Here is a 5,788-nt window from a genome sequence, read left to right on the forward strand (position 1 = left end):
AAAAAAAAAAAAAGAAAATGCAGAAATCACCGGTCTTCTGTGTCGCTCGCACTGGGAGTTGGAGACTAGAGCTGTTCCTATTCCTGTCTGTATTTATTTTGAGACAGGGGCTCACTCTGTCACTCAGGCTGGAGTGCAGTAGTGCTATCACAGTTCCCTGCAGCCTCGACTTCCCAGGTGCAATCAACCCTCTTACCTCAGGCTCCCGAGTAGCTGGGACCACAGGCACGTGCCACCACGCCCAGCTAATTTTTTGTATTCTTTGAAAAGACAGAATTTCACTATGTTGTCCCCAAGCTGGTCTCAAGCTCCTGGGCTCAAGCCATCCACCAGCCTTGGCCTCCCAAAGTGTTAGGCTTACAGGCATGAGCCACCTCACCCGGCCTATATTAACACTGTTAAACACCTTTATTAAGATATAATTCAGAAACCATACGATTCACCCATGTAAAGTGTACAATTCAATGGCTTTCATGTTCAAATGCCTGTGCTGGGATTAACACTTCAGCATGCACATCACCAACTACAAGAGCTCGCCTTTTGTCCATAACTTTTTAAATGTAAAATTTACATGTAATGAAATTCATAGATCTTAAGTGTATCATTTGATCAGTTTTGACAAAATTCATTCACCTGTGCAATGCAAATCTCTATCAAAATGTAGAATCATCAAAATATAGAATAATCCAACCGGGCACGGTGGCTCATGCCTGTAATCCCAGCACTTTGGGAGGCCGAGGCAGGTGGATCACGAGGTCAGGAGATCAAGACCATCCTGGCTAACACGGGGAAACCCCATCTCTACTAAAAATATAAAAAATTAGCTGGGCGTGGTGGCAGACACCTGTAGTCCCAGCTACTCGGGAGGCTGAGGCAGGAGAATGGTGTGAACCTGGGAGGGGGAGCTTACAGTGAACTGAGATCACGCCACTGCACTCCAGCCTGGGCAACAGAGCAAGACTCCATCTCATTAAAAAAAAAAAAAAAGTATATATATATATGAAACAATCCCTGTGCTGGGATTACAGGAGTGAGACACTACACCCAGCAAATTTATTCCTTTGCATTTGATTCTGTGTATTCACAGATTTGTACAATATTACCACAATCAGTTTTCAAACATTTTCATGCTCCCAAGGAGAAACCCCAGACGCTTTAACTGTCAGTGTATCATCCTCCCATTCCCACCCTCCAAATCCCAACAAACAACCATCTACTTTCTGTCTCTATAGATTTGCCTATTGTGAACATTTCATGTGAATAGAATCGTACCATTTGCGACCCTTCGTGTCTTCACTTAGCATTATGTTTTCAAGGTTCATCCACATCCCAGGATGCATCAGTATTTCATTTCTCTTTATTGCCAAATAATATCCCTTGTATAGACACACCACATTTTATGTACCTATTATCAGTTGATGAACATTTGGGTCATACGAGTCGTTGCGTGAATATATGTTTTCACTTCCCTCGGTTATACACCTGGGAATGGAATTGCTGGGTCATATGGTGACTGTATGTTCAAGCATTTGGGAACTGTTTTCCAAAGGGGCAGCACCACTTTGCATTTTCACCATCAGTGTGTGAGGTTTCCAATTTCTCAACATCCTCACCCACACTTGTTATCATCTGATGATAGCCATTTTAGTGGGTGTAAAGTAGCACCTCACTGTGTTTTGATTTACTTTTCCTCATGATGTTGAGCTCCTTTTTAAATTTGAGACAGGGTCACTCTCTTACCCAGGCTAGAGTATAATGGCACGATCACAGCTCACTACAGCCTTGACCTCCTGGCTCAAGCGATTCTCCCGCATCAGCCCTCCAAGTAGCTGGGACTATAAGTGCACACCACCACACTCAGTTAATTGTTTTTATTTTTTGTAGAAATGGGGGTCTTCGTATATTACCTAGGCTGGTCTCAAACTCCTGGTCTCAAGCGATCCTCCTACCTTGGCCTCCTAAAGTGCTGGAACTACAGGCATGAGTCACCACCCCCAGTCAATAATTTTTTAATTGCTTTTGGTTATTTGTATTTCTTCTTTGGTCTATCCAAGTCCTTTGCGCATTTAAAAATTGGATAGTTGTATTGTTATTATTAAGTCCTAATTGTTGTATGTTCTAGATATACTTCCCTTATCAGATACATGACTTGCAAAAATTTTCTTTCATTCTGTGGATTTTCTTTTCACTTTCTTGATGGTGTCCTTTAAAGCATGAAAGTTTTTAAACTTGATGATGTCTAGTATATCTGTTTTTGGTTTCATTGCATCTACTTTTGTGTCATAGCTAAGAAACTACCACCTAAATCAATGTCAAGGAGATTTACATCTGTGATTTCTATTTTTCATTTTATTTGTTTATTTTGGAGATGTAGTCTCGCACTGTTGCCTGGGCTGGAGTGCAATAACTTGATCTCGGCTCACTGCAACCTCTGCCTCCCGAGTAGCTGGGATTACAGGCACCCACCACCATGCCCAGCTAATTTTTTGTATTTTTAGTAGAGATGGGATTTCACCATGTTGGCCATGCTGGTCTCAAACTCCTGACCTTGTGATTCTCCCACCTTGGCCTCCCAAAGTGCTGGGATTACAGGTGTGAGTCACCACACCTGGCCTACATCTGTGGTTTCTTAGAGTTTTATAGATTAGCTCTTACATACAGGTTTTTGATCCATTTTGAGTTGTTACTTTTTTTTTTTTTTTTTTGAGACGGAGTTTCACTCGTTGCCCAGGCTGGGGTGCAATGGCCCAATCTTTGCTCACTGTAACCTCTGCTTCCTGGGTTCAAGCAATTCTCCTGTCTCAGCCTCCTGAGTTAGCTGGGATCACAGGTGCCTGCCACCACACCCAGCTAATTTTTATATTTTTAGTAGAGATGGGGTTTCACCATGTTGGCCAGGTTGATCTTGAACTCCTGACCTCAGGTGATCCACCCGCCTGGACCTCCTAAAGTGCTGGGATTATAGGCATGAGCCAATGCGCCCAACCAAGTTAATTTTTATATATTGTGTAGTGTGAGGCAAGGATACAACTTTATTTATTTATTTATTTAGAGACAGGGTATCTCACTCTGTTGTTCAGGCTGGAGTGCACTGGTGGGGTCACAGCTCACTGCAGCCTTGACTTCCCCAAGCTCAGGTGATCCTCCCGCCTCAGTCTCCCAAGTAGCTGGGACTACAGGCAAACACTACGATGCCAGGCTAATTTTTGTATTTTCTGTAGAGATGAGGTTTTGCCATGTTGCCTAGGCTGGTCTCAAACTCCTGGGCTCAAGTGATCCACCCATCTCTGCCTCCCCAAGTGCTGGGATTACAGGAAGGAGCCACTGCACCCAGAAACTTCAGTCTTTTGTGTGTGAATATCAGGTTGTCCCTTTATCATTTAATGAAAAGACTAGTTTTTGTTTTGTTTGTTTTTGTTTTTGTTTGTTTGAGACACAGTTTTGCTTTCATTGCCCAGGCCGGAGTGCAGTGGCGTGATCTCAGCTCACTGCAACCTCTGTCTCCCAGGTTCAAGCGATTCTCCTGCCTCAGCCTCCCGAGTAGCTGGGATTACAGGCATACACCATCATGCCCAGTTCATTTTGTATTTTTAATAGAGACAGAGTTTCTCTGTGTTGGTCAGGCTGGTCTCGAACTCCCAACCTCAGGTGATCCACCCACCTTGGCCTCCCAAAGTGCTGGGATTACAACTGTGAGCCACCGCGCCCAGCCAAAAAGACTTGTTTTGCTCATTGGATTGTCTTGACATAGATTAATATTTTATTATATCTACTGTACCACATATCTGTCAATCTTTCAATTCCTCTATTCATCCAATAATCTAACTTATTTTTTGATGCATTTGAAAAAGTAAGCTGTAGACACTAGAACACTTCCTTCCAACACTTCAACATGCGTATCATCAACTGGAGTTCAACATTTGTCCATGATGTTTTTAATGTAAAATTCACATATAATGAAGTTCACAGATCTTAAGTGTACCATTTGATGAGTTTTGACAAAATGCATTCACCTGTACAATGCAAATCTCTATCAAAATATAGAACAGCACCACCACCCCAGAAAATTCCCTCATGTGCACTTATTTTTATGTATTTATTTTTGACAAATGCATGTGCACGTGTAGCCACCACCCTAATGAAGACATAGAACATTTCCATCCCCTAAGAAAGTTTCCTTTCATATCTTTGCAGTCAACCTTGCCTGACCCACCTCATTTCTACCACTATATATTAGTTTTGCCTGTTATAGAAGTTCATATAAATGGAATCATTTGATATGCACTAATTTGTGACCAGCTGATTTCACTTCTGATTAGGATTTTGAAAACAACACAGAGCAGAATAAAAAATAGTAAAATAAATAACTGCTTGCAGGGCGAAATACTGCTTCGTAGATCTTTGTTTCGGATAGATAGAAGATAGATGTGTGTGTGTGTGTGTCTCTGTGTGTGTGTGTCTGTGTGTGTGTCTGTGTGTGTATCTGTGTGTGTGTGTCTGTGTGTGTGTGTGTCTGTGTGTGTGTGTCTCTGTGTGTGTCTGTGTATGTGTGTGTGTGTGTCCGTGTGTGTGTCTGTGTGTGTGTGTCTGTGTGTGTGTGTCTGTGTGTGTCTGTGTCTGTGTGTGTGTCTGTGTGTCTGTGTGTCTGTGTATGTGTGTGCATCTGTGTGTGTGTGTCTGTGTATGTGTGTGTGTCTGTGTGTGTGTCTGTGTGTCTGTGTATGTGTGTGTGTGTGTGTCTGTGTGTGTGCCTGTGTATGTGTGTGTGTGTCTGTGTGTGTGTGAGAGAGAGAGATGCCAGGCCTGCTGGCTCATGCCTGTAATCCTAGAACTCTGGGAGGCCAAGGCAAGCAGATCACTTGAGCTCAGCAGTTCGGCCTGGGCAACATGGTGAAACCCTGTCTCTACAACCCACACAACAAAAATAGCTGGGCATGGTGGTGCACCCCTATAGTCCCAGCTTCTGTGGGGGCCGAAGCAGGAGGATCACTTGAACCTGGGAGGTTAAGGCTGCAGTGAGCCAAGATGGCGCCACTGCACTCCAGCCTGGGCAACAAAGTGAGACCCTGTCTCAAGTACGTAAATAAATAAATGAGAGAGAGAGAGAGAGAGAGAGAGAGAGAGAGAGAGAGAGAGATTGTGTACTAGGCCTAAAGAGAACATGCGTTTCTTCCCATGGGTTATAATAAAAATGGTTTAAAAAGCTATTGATCCAGAAGTTCTAGATCAGAACGCTGTCTTGTCACCCTCCCCCATTGGCTGCCTTGATCCCTTATCAATGATCACAGTACTTGCTCTTCGCTTTAGGCCTTCACCAATGCCAGCCCTTCACCACTGCCTACTCATCCATCAGGTGCCTGCTTGGTTTACCCTTCCTCTAGAAAACCTCTGTTCCCAAATTTCCCTCTCAGACCCAGTACCAAGTTGTGTCCAAATTATTTGGTCTGTCTTTCCTTCAGCTGACAGGGACTGTGTTTTGTTCACCTTTGCAGTCTCTAGCTCCTGGGATGTGATAACACATAGCAGGCATCAATAAATATTCACTGAACGAACGAATGAATGAATGAATCCCAGAGTTCCAGGTGACAGGGTTTGAAACAAACCAGCCTGATTATTTTCCAAGGCTCCCTTCCTACTTATTTTATTGTCCTATACACCTTTTTCCTTTTTTTTTTTTTTTTTTGAGATGGCGTCTCACTGTGTTGTCCAGGTTGGAGTGCAGTGGTGCAATCTCAGCTCACTGCACACTGCAACCTCTGCCTCCCAGGTGCAAGCGATTCCCCTGCCT

The sequence above is a fragment of the Colobus angolensis genome, unplaced genomic scaffold (genome assembly GCF_000951035.1).
Source record: "Colobus angolensis palliatus isolate OR3802 unplaced genomic scaffold, Cang.pa_1.0 Scaffold128, whole genome shotgun sequence".
Taxonomy (NCBI): Eukaryota; Metazoa; Chordata; class Mammalia; order Primates; family Cercopithecidae; genus Colobus; species Colobus angolensis.